This window comes from Meles meles, chromosome 8, assembly GCF_922984935.1.
Source record: "Meles meles chromosome 8, mMelMel3.1 paternal haplotype, whole genome shotgun sequence".
In the NCBI taxonomy this organism is placed as follows: domain Eukaryota; kingdom Metazoa; phylum Chordata; class Mammalia; order Carnivora; family Mustelidae; genus Meles; species Meles meles.
Window position 1 is genome coordinate 80,309,044 of NC_060073.1, and position 21,231 is coordinate 80,330,274.

Consider the following 21,231-nt stretch of genomic DNA (forward strand, 5'->3'; position numbering starts at 1 on the left):
CTCATTTCTTGCTGTAAGTTGCTCTGTTTTCTTATGAAATTATTTGTGTAAATTCTTTGACACCTAGGTTAAATATAGATTTCGCTAGGGATTTTTGTTTCTTTCTTCCAATTTTTGGGTTATCACAAATCCAGGGCCACTATAAAATGAAATCATAGCTTGAGGTTATTTTGGCTCAAATGGTAAAGCAAATTTAGATTATAAATGACAGATGGGTTAGCTCATGATTACAAATTCCCCCAAAACATGAAATTTTCTTAGAAAATTCTTCTATTAGAAGATAGAGCAGATTTTATTTTGTTTCATTCTTATTCTGAGAATATGAATTTTGCTTTCTCAGATTTTCAGGGAGGGGTTATCTCATATGCTCCCCACATGAATAAACTCTGGGCATCATTTCCTGTCTGTCACAACTCATGAGCCTGAGAAAACCACAGCTAAGATTTTTCTGGATTTTGCAAATGCCTAAGGTTAAAACCAACTGTTCTTTCTGGATTATTGCCCACTTTTATATTTTTGGGCCAAATGATTATTCTCTTGATAGTTTTACTATACTTTTTGATGTTTTTTACATTTTATCAATTATTTTTCATGGAAGAGGCAACTTAAAAATCAAGTGTACCATGTTACTAGACATGGAATCCCATTTATTTTTTCACTCCTATTCTTTTTTTTTCCCACTCTGTTTTTTCACTCCTGTTCTTTTATCTGGGACCAGGACAGGCCCGGGAATACAAGCTACTTTTTGTCTTCAGTAGTAAGCCAGTGCTGGTTTGTGAACTATTTGTTATCAAGATACAGACAGGAATTGAAAGTGAGTATGAGCAACTAAACCTCTACCTTATCTTGTCCCAGACTGGTAATTGCCACACACACACACACACACACACACACAAAAGAGAGCATTTATATCATGCCATGGATCTGCTGAAGACTGATAGCTCTTCACCAGCCAGAGACGAGTAGCATAGTTTCTAAACAAGAATTGTTTTTTTAGACTTTTGCCAGGACCACATAGAAACTGATGTGTTATGGATACTCTTTCCAGAAATATGTGCACATAAAGAGGAATAAAAAGTTAATGTAAAGTATCGGTGTATATATACAGATTCTCTGAAATCTTACAGATCTTGTTCTTTTAATCTTAGCAACAAAGGCAAGGAGATTCTGAGTAATCATTTCACCATTCAGCTTATTTGCCACGCACTTATTTGTGAGTATAAACCAGAGTGGACAGGAGGAGGGGTCCCCATAAGACCCTATTGAGGGAATAAGTTGAAAGATGTCATTTGTTAGTCACTCTTTCATCCAACCACACCCAAGTGCCTACAGTCTACCAGATCAACTTCTAGATCTCAGATCATTGCTCCCAAAATTAGAATTGACCGTTCTTTTTTCCATTGCCTACCTCCAAGTTCCACTTCTGGAACCTGTACCCTGCTTCCACGTTAGAATCCCACATTTACAGTCTAGGTAGGAAGCAGAGCCCACTTTCTTCCATAAGAGAGGAAAACTCACCTTCCCAAACATTCTTGTATTGAAGAGAGCACAAAGTTCCAGTATTCTGGTGGTCTTGAGTCAGAGGCTGGCACATGGTCAGCAAACCTCACCGTCAGCTCCAGTGTCCGGCATCACAGGAGTCAGTGCTGTGGACAATGACGTTTGTGTTCAGCACCAGGGGCTTCTTAGAAATTCAGAACCACATAGGGTGTGATTCTGGATTCTGTTCCCAGCTGTGAAGCCTCAAGCCTGTTCTGTAGTGTTCCCTGAAATAAAACAAGGCATGTATATGTATGCATGCATGCCTGCCTGCCTTCTTCCTTCCTTCCTTCCTCTCTCTCTCTCTCTCTTTCTTTCTTTCATCTCAATTAGAACAACTTGGAATCTGTTGTTCACACCAAGAAGTGAAAAGAGAAATTCATGTAAGATATAGTCTCAGTAGGGATTCAGAAATTTGTTTTTCAATTTTATTGAGATGCAGTTGACATATAACATTGGATAAGTTTCAGATGTATGCCTGTTTAAAAAAAAAAAGATGTACACCTGTTGATTTGACATACTTATATATTGCAAAAAGATCACCATCCCAAGGTTAATTACACCTGCAAGTTACATAATTACCATTTCTTTTTTTGTGGTGAGTACATTTAAGATCCACTCTCTTGGCCACTCATTTTCTTTATGATTTTCTTTATGTTGAGCAGCTAATTTCTTCCTAAATCTTCCACCTGGCTGTACTCTGATAGGGAAAACAACATGTATCTATCTCCTCTTGACTTTTTGTTCACAGGAAAAAAAATAACATTGAAATGTGGACTCAAGTCCCTTTACCACTCTGAGGGCTCTACCAAAATTGCCCCTCAGAGATAGAACTTATGCTCCACAAGGCTGGCAGTGTTTACCTATTTTGTTTCATTTTGTTTTTTTTTCCACTGAGGTTTTCTACATCAAAGAGAGTCTGTCATATATCTGCCACACAACAAATATCAGTTGAATGAATAATCAGTGTAGAACACCTCCCTGCTCTAGAGATATTATCTTTATTAATGCGACCTTTAGGCCAAATGCTGTTTTGTGGCAGCTGCCCCACCCATCCACTCACTTTGCCATCAATGCTGCCTGTGCTTTCTCACAGTGCTGCTCTCCTTCCCTCTGTTAGGCTCCTCCCTCCACACCAACCCTCCTGCACAGCCCAGGATTACATTTCTTTCTTCAGAAAAGATGACCCTACGCTATGGGTCCTATTTTCTAACCAACTGTGAATCTAAATTAAACTCTTTCTTGTAAACCCATGAGTTTGGGCCCCTGGCTAGCTCAGTTGTTTAAGCATCTACCTTTGGCTCAGGTCATGATTCCAGGATCCTGGGATCAAGCCCTACATCAGGCTCCCTGCTCAGTGGGGAGTCTGCTTCTCTCTCTCTCTTTGCTACTCCCCTGCTTGTGTTCTCTTTCTCGCTCTCTCTGCTGAATACATAAAATCTTAAAAGAAAAATCCATGAGTTTGCATGAGTTTGCAAGAGCCAGCACTTGGATAACTGGAGGGAAGGGCAGAGGAAGGGGGCAAGCTGCAGAGAAGGTAGCAACCCAACAGGAATTCAATTAAGATAAAAACTGTTGGATCCCTCCTCTCTACTAATTCGAGAATCTGATTTTTTTTTAAAAAAGATTGGTAAAAATGAAATAAATAACCCAGGACTCAGCCTTAGAAGGAGGGCAAGACCTGGATGAGTGTGAAAATGAGTCTCTCGAAGCTACAAGCCTGGAGGCAGGGGTTCCCTGGGATTGGTAAGAACAATCACAGGAAGAATGACTCCTCCTGCTGTGAGAGATGGGGGAAGCCCAGAGGAAATGAGGCCAGAACTCTACACATGAAAAAGAAGAGGTAGAATCCAAAAGAACCCACAGAAGCAAAATATAAATACACAAAGGAGAGGGGCTGAGGGCTGGACCCACGCCCGAGCACAGGCTGACGGAGCTACATGAACCTCTTCCTGCTCAGACCTGGAAACAGGACAAGATCCCCATGATGTCCTAGTCCTTCTGATCATGGGTCCTAGTGGGACAAGTTTCTACTGGAGGGATAAGGACAAGGGAGCAGAGAAGATGACCCTGCCCAAGAGTGACTGTGATGAAAGACCACACAGCCTCATCATGGGTTCATCCATGCTAGGCTCCCCTCAGCCTCTCCTGTCCCCACTGGCAACACAGCACCTCCCACATGCAGATTCTGGAAGGTTCTCAGTGCTTCCCCTTACTTCCTGTCTCAAACTTCACGAATCTTCTCCTTTATTAACCCATCAACCCCATGTGACAAGAAGTAGGAAGAAGAAACTCATATCCAGACGTTTATTTTGTTTTTTAAGGATTTTATTTATTTATTTGAGAGAGAAAATGAGAGAGAGCCCATGAGAGGGGAAGGTAAGAGGGAGAAGTAGACTCCCCACTGAGCAGAAAGCCCAAGCAGGGCTCAATCCTGGACTCTCCAGGGTTATGACCTGAGCTGAAGGCAGTACTTAACCAGCTGAGCCACCCAGGCACCCAGTGGATTTTTATTTTTTTTTTTTATTTTTTATTTTTTATTTTTTTTTAAGATTTTATTTATTTATTTGAGAGAGAGAAATCACAAGAGAGGCAGGCAGAGAGAGAGGAAGGGAAGCAGGCTCTCCGCTGAGCAGAGAGCCCGACGCGGGACTCGATCCCAGGACCCTGAGATCATGACCCGAGCCGAAGGCAGCGGCTCAACCCACTGAGCCACCCAGGCGCCCCTGGATTTTTATTTTAAATAGGGAAGTAGGACATTACTATTTAGTGGGACATGAAGTAAAAACGGGGAGGGAGACAGCATAGCTTTTCTTCTGCTGGAACCAGAAAGCTGATGAGGGAAGAAACATGTAGGTCAATGTGGGGAGGGGGTCCTCGTGGACAGGGTTGGGCCAGTCTCCCTAGCTCCTTGCATCATGCTAATAGGAACACAGACATGTCCAGATGCCAGTTGGAAGCTCTATGTAAAATAAAGGCTAAGGCCTTAGGCTTCCAAAATGTATAAACGCTCTTAAGGAGAAAAGGCCCATGCGGCCATGTGTTCCCAATTCAGGAAAGAACTTAGAACAAGGGCAGACTATAAGCCAGTTGGATACTCTGAGTTAAGTGCATGTCCCATCCCTTATGCTTCCAAAATGTATAATCACAATTAAGGTTAAGTCTCATAAGTGGAAGTGAGTTCCCAGGTGAGGAAAGATCTTAGAACAAGGGCAGAATATAAACATGTTGGACACTCTGAGTTAAATTCAAGTGAAGGCCCTTATGCTTCCTAACCTACAAACGCCCTGAAGACGAACACTCCTAAATGGCAGTGTTTTCCCAGTTGAGGAAAGGTGTTAGAACAAGGGCGCACTCTAGGCAGGTTGGAGACTCTGAGTGAAGTGCTGGCCCATGCGCTTCTGCTTCCAAAACGTAAAATCCCGCTGAATACGAAAACCGAATCTGGCAGTGTTTCCCAGTTGAGGAAAGAAGCTAGAACAAGGACGGACGGGAGGCACGTTGGATACTCTGAAGGAAGGGCACACCGAGTCCCTTAGACTTCCAAAACGTATCATCGCTCTTAAGGTGAAGTCTCATTAGTGGCAGTGTGTTCCCAGTTCCGGAAAGAACTTAGAACAAAGGCAGACTATAAGCACGTTGAAAGCTCTATGTAATATGCAGGCTAAGGCCCATAGACTTCCAAATCGGATAAACCCTCTTATGGTGAAGAGGCCTATGCGGCCGTGTGTTCCCAGTTCAGGAAAGAACTTAGAACGAGGACTGACTCTAAGCCAGCTGGATACTCTCAGTTAAGTGCACGTCCCGTTTCTTATACTTCCAAAGCGTATAATTGCTCTCAAGCTTAAGTGTCCTAAGTGGTAGTGAGATCCCAGCGGAGGAAATATCTTAGAACAAAGGCAGAATATAAATATGTTGGAAACTCTGACTTCAGTTCACGTGAAGGCCCTTATGCTTCCAAAACCTACAGACGCCCTGAAGACGAACATTCCTTAATGGCAGTGTTTTCCCCTTTGAGGAAAGGTGTTAGAACAAGGGCGGACTCTAGGCAGGTTGGAGACTCTGAGTGAAGTGCTCGCCCATGCGCTTCTGCTTCCAAACCGTAACATCCCGCTGAATACGAACACCGAATCTGGCAGTGTTTCCCAGTTGAGGAAAGAAGCTAGAACAAGGACGGACGGGAGGCACGTTGGATACTCTGAAGGAAGGGCACACCGAGTCCCTTAGACTTCCAAAACGTATCATCGCTCTTAGGTGAAGTCTCATTAGTGGCAGTGTGTTCGCAGTTCAGGAAAGAACTTAGAACAAAGGCGGGCTATAAGCAAGTTGAAAGCTCTTTGTAAACTGCAGGCTAAGGCCCCTAGGCTTCCAAATCGTATAAACGCTCTTAAGGCGAAGAGGCCTACGCGGCCGTGTGTTGCTAGTTCGGAAAGAACTTGGAAAAAGGGCTGATTAGATTCCAGTTGGATGCTCTGAGTTAACCGCACTTCCGGTCCCTTAGGCTTCAAAACCTATAATCGCACTTAGGTTAAGACTCATAAATGGCAGTGTGTTCCCAGTTAAGGAAAGACTGAGAACAAGGGCGGACTAGATGCTTGTTGGATACACTGAGATTAGGGCACACAAAGACGCTCATGCTTCCAAAATGTATACGTGATCTTAAACTGAAGATTCCAAAATGGCAGTTTGTTCCCAGTTGTGGAAAGAAGTTAGAACCTGGGCGCACTCTAGGCAAGTTGCAAACTCCAAGTGAAGTGTACGCCACGACCCTTATGCTTCCAAAAGGCAACCTCGATCTGAAGTGAAGATTCCTATGTGGCAGTTTGTACCCAGTTGTGGAAAGAGGATAGAACAAGGCCGCAGTATTCGCAAGCTGGATACTCTAAGGAGAGTGCATGCCAAGTTCCTTATGCTTCCAAAACGTATAATCGCTCTAAAGTTTAAGTGTCCTAAGTGGCAGTGAGTTCCCAGGTGAGGAAAGATCTTACAACAAAGGCAGACTATAAACGTGTTGGAAACTCTGAGTTAAATTCAATAGAAGGCCCTTATGCTTCCAAAACCTACAAACGCCCTGAAGACGAACACTCCTAAATGACAATATGTTCCCAGTTGAGGAAAGGTGTCAGAACAAGGGTGCACTCTAGGCAGGTTGGAGAATCTGAGTGAAGTGCTCGCCCATGCGCTTCTGCTTCCAAAACGTAAAATCCCGCTGAATACGAACACCGAATCTGGCAGTGTTTCCCAGTTGAGGAAAGAAGCTAGAACAAGGACGGGCGGGAGGCACGTTGGATACCCTGAAGGAAGGGCACACCGAGTCCCTTAGACTTCCAAAACGTATCATCGCTCTTAAGGTGAAGTCTCATTAGTGGCAGTGTGTTTGCAGTTCAGGAAAGAACTTAGAACAAAGGCAGACTATCAGCAAGTTGAAAGCTCTATATAAAATGCAGGCTAAGGCCCTTAGGCTTCCAAATCGAATAAACGCTCCTATGGCGAACAGGCCTATGCGGCCGTGTGTTCCCAGTTCAGGAAAGAACTTAGAAGAAGGGTCTACTAGAAGCCAGTTGGATACTCTGAGAGAAGTGCACGTCCAGTCCCTTATGCTTCCAAAACGTATAAACGCTCTTCAGGCGAAGAGGCCTATGCAGCCGTGTGTTCCCAGTTCAGGAAAGAACTTAGAACAAGGACAGACGCTAAGCCAGTTGGATACTCTCAGTTAAGGGCACGTCCCGTTTCTTATACTTCCAAAGCGTATAATTGCTCTCAAGCTTAAGTGTCCTAAGTGGTAGTGAGATCCCAGCGGAGGAAAGATCTTAGAACAAAGGCAGACTATAAACATGTTGGAAACTCTGACTTCAATTCTCGTGAAGGTCCTTATGCTTCCAAAACCAACAGACGCCCTGAAGACGAACATTCCTTAATGGCAGTGTTTTCCCCTTTGAGGAAAGGTGTTAGAACAAGGGCGGACTCTAGGCAGGTTGGAGACTCCGAGTGAAGTGCTCGCCCATGCGCTTCTGCTTCCAAAACGTAAAATCCCGCTGCATACGAAAACCGAATCTGGCACTGTTACCCAGTAGAGGAAAGAAGCTAGAACAAGGACGGCCTGGAGGCACGTTGGATACTCCGAAGGAAGGGCACACCGAGTCCCTTAGACTTCCAAAAGGTATCATCGCTCTTCAGGTGAAGTCTCATTAGTGGCAGTGTGTTCCCAGTTCCGGAAAGAACTTAGAACAAAGGCGGACTATAAGCACGTTGAAAGCTCTATGTAACATGCAGGCTAAGGCCCATAGACTTCCAAATCGGATAAACCCTCTTATGGTGAAGAGGCCTATGCGGCCGTGTGTTCCCAGTTCAGGAAAGAACTTAGAAGGAGGACTGACTCTAAGCCAGTTAGATACCCTCAGTTAAGTGCACGTCCCGTTTCTTATACTTCCAAAGCGTATAATCGCTCTCAAGCTTAAGTGTCCTAAGTGGTAGTGAGATCCCAGCGGAGGAAAGATCTTAGAACAAAGGCAGACTATAAATATGTTGGAAACTCTGACTTCAATTCATGTGAAGGCCCTTATGCTTCCAAAACCTACAGAGGCCCTGAAGACGAACATTCCTTAATGGCAGTGTTTTCCCCGTTGAGGAAAGGTGTTAGAACAAGGGCGGACTCTAGGCAGGTTGGAGACTCTGAGTGAAGTGCTCGCCCATGCGCTTCTGCTTCCAAACCGTAACATCCCGCTGAATACGAACACCGAATCTGGCAGTGTTTCCCAGTTGAGGAAAGAAGCTAGAACAAGGACGGACGGGAGGCACGTTGGATACTCTGAAGGAAGGGCACACCGAGTCCCTTAGACTTCCAAAACGTATCATCGCTCTTAGGTGAAGTCTCATTAGTGGCAGTGTGTTCGCAGTTCAGGAAAGAACTTAGAACAAAGGCGGGCTATAAGCAAGTTGAAAGCTCTTTGTAAACTGCAGGCTAAGGCCCTTAGGCTTCCAAATCGTATAAACGCTCTTAAGGCGAAGAGGCCTACGCGGCCGTGTGTTGCTAGTTCGGAAAGAACTTGGAACAAGGGCCGAATAGATTCCAGTTGGATGCTCTGAGTTAACCGCACTTCCGGTCCCTTAGAGTGTAAAACCTATAATCGCACTTAGGTTAAGACTCATAAATGGCAGTGTGTTCCCAGTTAAGGAAAGCACTGAGAACAAGGGCGGACCAGATGCTTGTTGGATACACTGAGATTAGGGCACACAAAGACGCTCATGCTTCCAAAATGTATACGCGATCTTCAACTGAAGATTCCAAAATGGCAGTTTGTTCCCAGTTGTGGAAAGAAGTTAGAACCTGGGCGCACTCTAGGCAAGTTGCAAACTCCAAGTGAAGTGTACGCCATGACCCTTATGCTTCCAAAAGGCAACCTCGATCTGAAGTGAAGATTCCTATGTGGCAGTTTGTACCCAGTTGTGGAAAGAGGATAAAACAAGGCCGCAGTACTCGCAAGCTGGATACTCTAAGGAGAGTGCATGCCAAGTTCCTTATGCTTCCAAAACGTATAATCGCTCTAAAGTTTAAGTGTCCTAAGTGGCAGTGAGTTCCCAGGTGAGGAAAGATCTTACAACAAAGGCAGACTATAAACGTGTTGGAAACTCTGAGTTCAATTCAATAGAAGGCCCTTATGCTTCCAAAACCTACAAACGCCCTGAAGACGAACACTCCTAAATGGCAATAAGTTCCCAGGTGAGGAAAGGTGTTAGAACAAGGGTGCACTCTAGGCAGGTTGGAGACTCTGAGTGAAGTGCTCGTCCATGCGCTTCTGCTTCCAAAACGTAAAATCCCGCTGAATACAAAAACCGAATCTGGCAGTGTTTCCCAGTTGAGGAAAGAAGCTAGAACAAGGACGGACGGGAGGCACGTTGGATACTCTGAAGGAAGGGCACACCGAGTCCCTTAGACTTCCAAAACGTATCATCGCTCTTAAGGTGAAGTCTCATTAGTGGCAGTGTGTTTGCAGTTCAGGAAAGAACTTAGAACAAAGGCAGACTATCAGCAAGTTGAAAGCTCTACATAAAATGCAGGCTTAGGCTTCCAAATCGTATAAACGCTCCTATGGCGAACAGGCCTATGCGGCCGTGTGTTCCCAGTTCAGGAAAGAACTTAGAAGAAGGGTCTACTAGAAGCCAGTTGGATACTCTGAGAGAAGTGCACGTCCAGTCCCTTATGCTTCCAAAACATATAAACGCTCTTAAGGCGAAGAGTCCTATGCGGCTGAGTGTTCCCAGTTCAGGAAAGAACTTAGTACAACGGAAGACTATAAGCCAGTTGTATAATTTGAGTTAAGTGCACGTCCAGTCCCTTATGCTTCCAAAACTTTTAATCGCACTTAAGGTTAAGTCTCATAAGTGGCAGAGTGTTCCCAGATAAGGAAAGAATTTAGAATAAGGGTGGACTAGAAGCTTGTTGGATACTCTGAGTTAAGGGAGACAAAGACGCTTATGCTTTCAAAACTTAAATGTGATCTTAAAGTGAAGATTCAAAAATGGCAGTTTGTTCCCAGTTGTGGAAAGAAGTTAAATCCTGGGCGCAGTGTAGGGAAGTTGCATACTCTAAGTTAAGTGCACGCCAAGACCCTTATGCTTCCAAAACGTAAACTCGATTTTAGTGAAGATTCATATATGGCTGTGTGTTCCCAGTTGTGGAAAGAAGTTAGAACCTAGGTACACTATAGGCAAGTTGCATACTCTAAGTTAAGGGCAGGCCAAGACCCTTATGCTTCCCAAATGTAAACTCGATCTGAAGTGAAGATTCATATGTGGCTCTGTGTTCCCAGTTGTGTTAAGAAGTTAGAACCTGGGTTCAGTATAGGCAATTTGCATACTCTAATCTAAGTGCCGGCCATGACCCTTATGCTTCCAAAACGTAAACTCGATCTCTAGTAAAGATTCGTATGTGGCTGTGTGTTCCCAGTTGAGGAAAGAAGTTATAACCTGGGCGCACTATAGGCAAGTTGCATCCTCTAAGTTAAGTCCAGGCCAAGACCCTTATGCTACCAAAACGTAAATTCGATTTGAAGTGAAGATTCATATATGGCATTTTGTTGCCAGTTGAGGAAAGAAGTTAGAAGAAGGCCGCACAATAGGCATTTGGATACTCTAAGGTAAGCGCATGCCAGGTCCCTTATGGTTCCAAAACCTATAATCGCTCTTAAGGTTAAGTCTCCTAAGTGGCAGTGAGTTCCCAGGTGAGGAAAGATCTTAGAACAAGGGCAGACTATAAACATGTTGGACACTCTGAGTTAAATTCAAGTGAAGGCCCTTATACTTCCAAAACCTACAAACACACTGAAGACGAACACTCCTAAATGGCAGTGTTTTCCCAGTTGATGAAAGGTGTCAGAACAAGGGAGGACTCTAGGCAGGTTGGAGACTGTGAGTTTAGTGCTCACCAATACGCTTCTGCTTCCAAAACGTAAAATCCCGCTTAATATTAAAACCCATTCTGACAGTGTTTTCCCTGTTGAGGGAAGAAGTTAGAACAAGGATGGACTGTAAGCAATTTGGATACTCTGAACGAAGTGCACACCAAGTCCCTGAGAGTTCCAAAACGTATCATCGCTCTTAAGGTGAAGTCTCATTAGTGGCAGTGTTTTCGCTGTTCAGGAAAGAACTTAGAATAAAGGCAGACTATAAGCAAGTATGAAGCTCTATGTAAAATGCAGGCTTTGGCCCTTAGGCTTCCAAAATGTATAAATGCTCTTAAGTTTAAGAGGCCTACATGACCGTGTGTTCCCAGTTCAGGAAAGAACTTAGAACAAGGGCAGACTATAAGCCAGTTGGATACTCTGAGTTAAGTGCACGTACAGTCCCTTATGCTCCCAAAACATATAATCGCACTTAAGTGGCCGTGTGTTCCCAGTTAAGGAAATAATTTAGAACAAGGGCGGACCAGAAGCTTGTTGGATACTCTGAGATAAGGGCACACAAATATGCTTATGCTTCCAAACGTAAATGTGATCTTAAAGTGAAGATTCAAAATGGCAGTTTGTTTCCAGTTGTGGAAAGAAATTAGAACCTGGGCGCCCTATAGGCAAGTTTCATACTCTAAGTTAAGTGCACGCCAAGACCTTTATGCTTCCAAAACATAAACTCGATCTGAAGCGAAGATTCATATGTGGCTGTGTGTTCCAAGTTGTGGAATGAAGTTAGAACCTGGGTACACTATAGGCAAGTTGCATACCCTATGTTAAGTGAAGGCCAAGACCCTTATACTTCCAAAACATAAACTCGATCTTTAGTGAAGATTCATATGTGGCTGTGTGTTCCCAGTTGTGCAAAGAATTTAGAACCTCGGCACACTATAGGCAAGTTGCATACTCTAAGTTAAGTGCACGCCAAGACCCTTCCGCCTCTTATTATAAACATTTCTTTTTCCCTAATGTTTGCTCCTCTAGATTTGGGACACTTTTTCCTTGGGTGACCTGTAACTTATAGTGATGTAAAAGGACTCATTTGTAAATAAAACAAGGCAGTCAACTTTTACCTTCCTGGACGGACTGAAACCAAAAGGTCTCAACAAGTATTATTTCTTCCTTAACAATCAATCATTTGCATAAGTTCAATAAGTTTGTGCCCAGTTGTGTAAGAAGTTAGAACAAGACCCCACTATAGGCAAGTTGCATACTCTAAGTTAAGTGTAGGCCAAGACCCTTATGCTTCCAAAACATAAACTCGATCTGAAGTGAAGATTCTTATGGGGCAGTTTGTGCCAAGTTGTGGAAAGAAGTTAGAACAAGGCCGCATTATAGGCAAGTTGGATATTCTAAGGTAAGTGCATGCAAAGTCCCTTATGCTTCCAAAATGTATAATCACTCTTAAGGTTAAGTCTCCTAAGTGGCAGTGAGTTCCCAAGTGAGGAAAGATCTTAGAAGAAGGGCAGACTATATGCCAGTTGGATACTCTGAGTTAAGTCCAGTCCCTTATGCTTCCAAAATGTATAATCGCACTTAAGGTTAAGTCTCATAAGTGGCAGTATGTTCCCAGGTATGGAAAGAATTTAGAACAAGGCCGGACTAGAAGCTTGTTGGATACTCTGAGTTAAGGGCACACAAAGATGCTTCCAAAACGTAAATGCAATCTTAAAGTGAAGATTCAAAAATGGCAGTTTGTGCCCAGTTGTGGAAAGAAGTTATAACAAGGCCGCACTATAGGGAAGTTGGATACTCTAAGAAAGTGCATGCCAAGTCCCTTATGCTTCAAAAAATATAATCGCTCTTAAGGTTAGGTCTCCTAAGTGGCAGTGAGTTCCCAGGTGAGGAAACATCTTAGAACAAGGGCAGACTAAAACATGTTGGACACTCTGAGTTAAATTCAAGTGAAGGCCCTTATGCTTCTAAAACCTACAAACGCCCTGAAGATGAACACTCCTAAATGGCAGTGTTTTCCCAGTTGAGGAATGGTGATAGAACAAGGGCGGACTCTAGGCAGGTTGGAGACTCTGAGTTGAGTGCTCGCCAATGTGCTTCTGCTTCCAAAACTTAAAATCCCGCTGAATATGAAAACACAATCTGGCAGTGTTTCCCAGTTGAGGAAAGAAGTTAGAACAAGGACGGACTGGAGGCAAGTTGGATACTCTGAATGAAGTGCAAACCAAGTCACTTAGACTTCCAAAACATATCATCGCTCTTAAGGTGAAGTCTCATTAGTGGCAGTGTGCTCACAGTTCAGGAAAGAACTTAGAACAAAGGTGGATTATAAGCAAGTTGGAAGCTCTAAGTAAAATGCAGGCTAAGGCCCTTAGGCTTCCAAAAGGTATAAACGCTCTTAAGGCAAATAGGCCTATGTGGCCGTGTGTTCCCAGTTCAGGAAAGAACTTGGAACAAGGGCAGACTAGAAGCCAGTTGGATACTCTGAGTTAAGTGCACGTCCAGTCCCTTATGCTTCCAAAGCGTATAATCGCACTTAAGGTTAAGTATGTATTTACCGAAATGGTACAAAAACACAGATTCAATTGTGTATATGCAACCCGATATTTATAGCACCATTATCAACAATAGCCAAACTATGGAGAGAGTCCAAATGTCCATCAACTGATAAATGGATCAAATTGACTATATATATATATATATATATTTATATATATATTTATATATATATTTATATACACATTATATGTGTGTGTATTTATGTATATATGTATATACACACATATCCGTGTGTATATATATGTGTGTTTGTATAATCGAATATTATTCAGCCATCAAAAATAATGAAATCTTGCCATTTGTAACAACATGACTGAAGCTAGAGTATATTATCCTAAGTGAAATAAGTCAGTCAGAGAAAAAAAATCAAATGATTTCACTAGTATGTGAAACTTAAGAAAACAGATGTACATATTGGGGGGGAGAGGGAATAAACCATAAGAGACTCTTAACAATGGAGAACAAAATGAGAGTTGATGGAGGGAGGTGGGTTTCGGGATGGGATAGATGGGTGATAGGTATTAAGGAGGGCATGTTTTATGATGAGTGCTGGGTGTTGGATGTAAGTGGTAAATTTGATGAATTACTCAATTCTACTCCAGAAACAAATATTGCACTCTATGTTAGCTAAGTAAAAGGAAGAAGAAGAAGAAGGAGAAGAAAGAGAGAGAAAGAAAGAAAGGAAGAAAGAAAGAAAGAAAGAAAGTAAGAAAGAAAGAAAGAAAGAAAGAAAGAAAGAAAGAAATTAGAGATTGGGGCTTGTGGGTTCCTTGGTCAGTTAAGGCTCTGACTCTTGATTCTAACTCAGTTCATGATATTAATGTCATAGATTGAGCCCCATATCTGGTTCTGTGTTCAGTATGGAGTCTGCTTGGGATTCTCTCTCCCTCTCCCTCTGCCCCTACTCCCACTCATTTGGCTGGCTAAATTAAATATAGAAAGAAATAAAGAAATAAATAAAAAATACAGTCTTAAAAATAAAACAAAAAAGAAAGTAGTGATTTATTTTTTTCCAGATGACTGGCTAGCTTATTGTCCCCAATCTATTTATTGAATAAAACCATCACTCCTCCAATGACTTGAAATACTTTTTAAATTATATATGAAATTCATTCAAACATTAGGTCATATTCCAAAATATCTATTTTATTATATTGATTGATCTATAATTATACACCATGACATAATTGTTTCCATTACTATAATTTTTTAAATATTTTATTTATTTGACAGAGAGAAATCACAAGTAGGCAGAGAGGCAGGCAGAGAGAGAGGAGGAAGCAGGCTCCCCGCGGAGCAGAGAGCTTGATGTGGGGCTTGATCCCAGGACCCTGAGATCATGACCCGAGCTGAAGGCAGAGGCTTTAACCCACTGAGCCACCCAGGCACCCCCATTACTATAATTTTTAATATATTTTAATAACTGGTAAGATTTGTACATTGATACTTTTCGATTCAAAATTTTTCTAGGTATTCTCCCTAGTTTATTTTCTATATTAAAATTTAAGAGAAGCTAGTCTAGAAAGTAAAAAAAAAAACCATTTATGTTGGTATTTTTACTGGGTTCATACTAATTAAGAGTAATTTTGAGGAGACTTGATCTCTTTACAATATTTTTTTTAATTTATTTATTTTCAGCATAACAGTACTCATTGTTTTTGCACCATACCCAGTACTCCATGCAATACATGCCCTCTCTATTACCCTCCACCTGGTTCTTTACAATATTTTATCCTAAAATAAGTTATATCTTTCTACTTATTCAAAACTTCTTGGGTAGTGGGAGCAGAGGGAAATGGAAATGCAAGGAAAGGACAGTAAGACTGAAAAGCTGTAAAAGAAACACTCTGGGAACCTGAAAAGATCTATTGTTTGGAGTCAGAAGGAGAGTAATAAGACTGGGTGGTATAAACATGACAAGGTGGGATTCATCCCGGGGTTGCAAAGTTGGTTCAACATTTGCAAATCAATCAATGTGATAGAACAAATCAATAAGAGAAGAGAGAAGAACCACATGGTCCTATCAATTGATGCAGAAAAAGCATTTGACAAAATACAGCATCTGTTCCTGATGAAAATGCTTCAAAGTATAGGGATAGAGGGAACATTCCTGAACTTCATAAAATCTATCTACAGCAAATAACATCCTCAATGGGAAAAAGCGTGCAGCCTTCCTGTTGAGATCAGGAACACGACAAGGATGCCCACTCTCACCACTCTTGTTCAACATAGTATTAGAAGTCCTAGCAATGGCAATCAGACAACAAAGAGAAATAAAAGGTATCCAAATTGGCAAGGAAGAAGTCAAACTCTCTCTCTTCGCAGATGACATGATTCTTTATATGGAAAACCCCAAAGACTCCACCCCCAAACAACTAGAACTCATACAGCAATTCAGTAACGTGGCAGGATACAAAGTCAATGTACAGAAATCAGTGGCTTTCTTAGACACTAACAATGAAAATACAGAAAGGGAAATTAGAGAATCGATTCCATTTACTATAGCACCAAGAACCATAAGATCACTGGGAATAAACCTAACCAAAGAGGTAAAGGACCTGTACTTGAGGAACTACAGAACACTCATGAAAGAAATTGAAGAAGACACAAAAAGATGGAAGACCGTTCCATGCTCTTGGATTGGAAGAATAAACATTGTTAAATGTCTCTACTGCCTAGAGCAATCTATACTTTTAATGTCAAGTATCATATGGTCTCGTTTATTTGTGGAGCATAACAAAGAACACAGTGGACATGGGGAGATGGAGAGGAGAGGGAGTTGAGGGAAACTGGAGGGGGAGATGAACCATGAGAGACTGTGGACTCTGAAAAACAACCAGAGGGTTTTGAAGGGGCGGGGGGTGGGTGGGAGGTTAAGGAACCAGGTGGTGGGTAATAGGGAGGGCAGGTACTGCATGGAGCACTGGGTGTGATGCCAAAACAATGAACACTGTTATGCTGAAAATAAACAAATAAAAATAAAAAAAATGAAAAAAAAAAAGACGGTGGTATAGGAGTTAGATTGTTGGAGAGCCTTGAGTGCCAAGTTAAAGAATGTGGTCTTTATGTAGATGTAGAAAAACTTCAATCCAGAAAATATTTTGAAAAAAGCTTGTTTAGAGTTTAAATGCTCAGAATTACAGAAACCACATTAGGCTAATTTTAGAAATTTGAGTTATTATGGGTGGCTTTTCTGGTCTTGAGAAAAATGAACAGCATTTCCTGCTAAGGAACCACATTCCTAAAAACATTATAACTCCCACTGTTCAAAGTGGGCACAGTTCCTAGGCCTCTGGAGCAAACTTAGCATAATACACACAAAGAGTAGGCACCGACAAATAAAGGTGAGAGAAAAGTAAATGTATAACTATAGTATTTGAAATAACTGAATATTATAATTAAATAACAATAACTAAGTTTATTTTGCATTTAATATGTGCAAACATTCTGAGCAGGTTATCTCACTGACTTCTCACAACAGTGAAATGCTGAAGTAAGTATTATTACACAGAAGAAAATAAGGCCCAAAGGTAAGTGGATTGCCCATGGTCACCTAGCTAGTATGTAGGGCACAGGAATGTAGCAATCTGTCACTGTAATCCATTATGTTAAGCAACGGGGTGCTTGGGAGAGTTGCTTATAAGGAGGTACCAGGCCTCAGAACTCATTGCAAAGCTTCCCAAGGAATTGCCAAGGAATACGACCAGGCATTGGACCCTGCTACTCCTCTTACTACTGATATACAACTCCCACCCTCTGTTTTAACCCTAACAATATCCTTGAGGGATAAGCATATAGGATCCCATTTTGCAGTCATGGAATTTGAGGCTCAGAGTTTACCTGTCTGAGGCCCTATATTCAGTGAGTCCCAGTACTATGTCTAGAGCAGCCAGATGTTTCTTGTAATATGTCACAGTCTGTATCAGTTATGAATTTATTGCCTCTCAGCTCAAAATTCACCCTTCATCATTTTGTGTAAATGGAGCTATATTCTGCAAATACATCTCCTTTGCCAGTGGGCACAATGTTATTTTAGTTAGTAGAAAATGCTGGAGAGACACTGCCAAAGGAGGGGCCTGTTCTCTTCTTGGTTCCAGAGTGCTCCTTTTTTGAAGCTCTGGCAGTGCATGGTCTGTCAAACACAGACAACTCCTGCGGTGAATGACCTTTTTAGCATCCAGATCCTGCAGAGTCCAGTGACTGGTCAAACTAATTGACAATTCCTTGGGCAGCTTTGCAATGAGTTCTGAGCCATAGCACCCCCTTGTAAGCAGCTCTCCCCAGTGCCCAGAGGGTAGGTTTCCAGCAAGCTCAACCTGCATGTTACCTAAGCAATGTCATGGCCATCCAATGAGTCATGGCTGTGCCCTCCAGCAGGTCTCCATCTCAGCCTTCTGGAGGGTGACTGCTCTTTATGTCTGCAATCCTATATTCTTCAGACCTCTTTTTCCTCCTCTTTAGTAACCAATTCCCCATAAATTCAATGTCCTGATATAATCACTCCTTATTTTAAACTTTATCTATTCAAATGACCGTGTGGTCTACCTCCTAGTTGGTTGCTTCCCTTCAAAATATCTTTTCTTTAAATTTTTATTTTATTTTCTCAGTGTTCCAAGATTCATTGTTTATGCACCACACTCAGTACTCCATACAATACATGTACTCCTTAATACTCACCACCAGGCTCACCTGTCCCCTGACTCCCCTCCTCTCTAAAACCCACAGTTTGTTTCTCAAAGTACACAGTCTCTCATCATTCATGATCCCTTCTGATTTCCCCCAGGACACTTCTCTCCTTCACCCATTGTTCTCTGTGTTATTCCTTATGCTCCACAAGTAAGTGAAACCATATGATAATAGACTTTCTCTGCTTGACTTCTTTCACTTAGCAAAATCTCTTCCAGTCCTGTCCATGTTGATAAAAAAGTTGGGTATTCATCCTTTCTGCTGGAGGCATAATACTCCATTGTATATATGGACCATATCTTCTTTGTTCATTTGTCTGTTGAAGGGCATCTTGGTTCTTTCCACAGTTTAGTGACTGTGGCCATTGCCACTATGAACCTTGGGGTACAGATGGCCCTTCTTTTCATTACATCTGTATCTTTGGGGTAAATACCCAGGAGTGCAACTTCAGGGCATAGGGAAGCTCTATCTTTAATTTCTTAAGGAATCTCCACACTGTTTTCCAAAGTGGCTGCACCAACTTGAATTCCTACCAACAGTGGAAGAAGGTTCCCCTTTCTCCACATCTTCTCTGACACTTGTTTCTTGCCTTGTTAATTTTGGCCATTCTAACTGGTGTAAGGTGGTATCTCAGTGTGGTTTTGATTTGAATCTCCCTGATGGCTAGTGATGATGAACATTTTTTCATGTGTCTGATAGCCATTTGTATGTCTTCATTGGAGAAGTGTCTGTTCATGTCTTCTGCCCATTTTTTAATATGATTTTCTGTTTTCTGTGTGTTGAGTTTGAGATTTCTTTTTTTTTTATAGATCCTGGATATAAGCCTTTTGTCTGTACTGTCATTTGTGAATATCTTCTCCCATTCCGTGCGTTGCCTCTTTGTTTGTTGACTGTTTCCTTTGCTGTGCAGAAGCTTTTGATCTTGATGAAGTCCCAAAAATTCATTTTTGCTTTTGTTTCCTTTGCCTTTGGAGACATATCTTGAAAGAAGTTGCTGTGGCTGATATCGAAGAGGTTACCGCTTATGCTCTACTCTATGATTATGATGGATCCCTGTCTCACATTGAGGTCTTTTATCCATTTTGAGTTTATGTTTGTGTATGGTGTAAGAGATGGTCGAGTTTCATTCCTCTATATATAGCTGTCCAATTTTCCCAGGACCATTTATTGAAGAGACTTTCTTTTTTCCACTGTATGTTTTTTCCTGCTTTGTCAAAGATTATTTGACCTTAGAGTTGAGGGTCCATATCTGGGCTATCTACTCTGTTCCACTGGTCTCTGTGTCTGTTATATGCCAGTACCACGCTGTCTTGGTGATCACAGCTTTGTAGTAAAGCTTGAAATCAGGCAACGTGATACTTCCAGTTTTGTTTTTCTTTTTCAACATTTCCTTTGCAATTCAGGGTCTCTTCTGATTCCGCACAAATTTTAGGATTGTTTGCTCCAGCTCTTTGAAAAATGCCAATGGAATTTTGACTGGAATGGCATTAAAAGTATAGATTGCTCTAGGCAGTATAGACATTTAACAATGTTTATTCTTCTGATCCATAAGCATGGAATGGTCTTCCATCTTTTTGTGTATTCTTTGATTTTTTTTTTCCATGAAAGTTCTGTAGTCCCTCAAGTACAGGTCCTTTACCTCTTTGTTTAGGTTTATTCCCAGGTATCTTACGGTTCTTAGTGCTATAATAAATGGAATAAATTCTAATTTCCTTCCTGTATTTTCATTGTTAGTGTCTAAGAAAGCCACTGATTTCTGTACAGTGACTTTGTATCCTGCCATGTTACTGAATTGCTGTATGAGTTCTAGTAGTTTGGGGGTGGAGTCTTTGGGGTTTTCCATAGAAAGAATCATGTCATCTGCGAAGAGAGAGAGTTTGACTTCTTCCTTGCCAATTTGGATACCTTTTATTTCTCTTTGTTTTCTGATTGCCATTGCCAGAACTTCTAATACTATGTTGAACAAGAGTGGTGAGAGTGAGCATCCTTGTCGTGTTCCTGATCTCAATGGGAAGGCTGCAAGCTTTTTCCCATTGAGGATGTTATTTGCTGTGGGTCTTTCATAAATAGATTTGATGAAGTTGAGGAATATTCCCTCTATCCCTATACTTTGAAGCATTTTAACCGGGAACAGATGCTGGTTTTTGTCAAATGCTTTTTCTGCTTCAATTGAGAGGACCATGTGGTTCTTTTCTCTTTTCTTATTCTCATTTCAGTGAGAGATGGCTGAATGGATATGTAGCTGAATGTATCGACTCTGGCTCAGGCAAGGTACACCCTGGAGTGCTTCAGAGCAATTGAGAGTCCCCACCAAAAAGAAAGAAAAAGGAAAAGAAAAGAGAGAGGGAGAGAGGGAAAAAAAAAAGAAAGATAAAATAAAGGAGAAAGCCCAGCCCAAATGCGCCCCAAGGTAAGATTTATGAAGTATACAAACAAAAAACAGACAAACAAAAAGACCATCAAAAGTAGATGAAAAGAGGGGGGAGTCAAGATGGCGGGGAAGTAGGAGGAGGCACTGTTTCAACCTGTACCCTAAAGTGAGCTGATTACCTACCAAAGAACTCCAACCACCCATGAAATCAGCCTGAGATCAGAATTATACACGTCTGGATCTCTACAGGAGCAGAAGATGCCAGTGGCAGGTAAAGCCAACTGGGAGCATCGGACTGATATCGGAAGATAAACAAAAGGGGGAGGGAGCCACCAGAGGTGACCTATTGGAAAGTAATACCCCAATACGAGAGTACCCTGCGTCTGGGGACCAGCATTAAGTTGGATTCTGGTTGAAAGCACTCAAAAAACAAAGAGCAAATGATCATGGGGGGAAACAGTGGGAACCTGGGCGGTTAGAGTCAGGGAGCTAAGTCCCCAGACCCAGGACCACCTCCCCTGGCTCTGAGCCAGAGAGAGTGCGGTGGAGAAATCAGGTCTCCATCCCTGAGCCGCCAGTGCACCTGACCCGCCAGCGCGCCAGAGAAGGAGTGGGGTCTGGCTCTCAGGAGGGGCTGGGAACCTGGCCAGATGGCAATCCTGAAACTTGCTCGTC

General features: G+C 42.1%; 1 long non-coding RNA gene across 1 annotated transcript in view; it reads left to right on the top strand.

The window, feature by feature from the left end:
- Nucleotides 1–20,579, top strand: part of LOC123948003 — a 33,648-nt gene extending 13,069 nt beyond the window's left edge. Inside the window, exon 3 of the long non-coding RNA XR_006819903.1 lies at nucleotides 20,402–20,579. This is a non-coding gene — a long non-coding RNA (uncharacterized LOC123948003). The remainder of the gene's footprint in view (nucleotides 1–20,401) is intronic.
- Nucleotides 20,580–21,231: the final 652 nt, after the last annotated feature.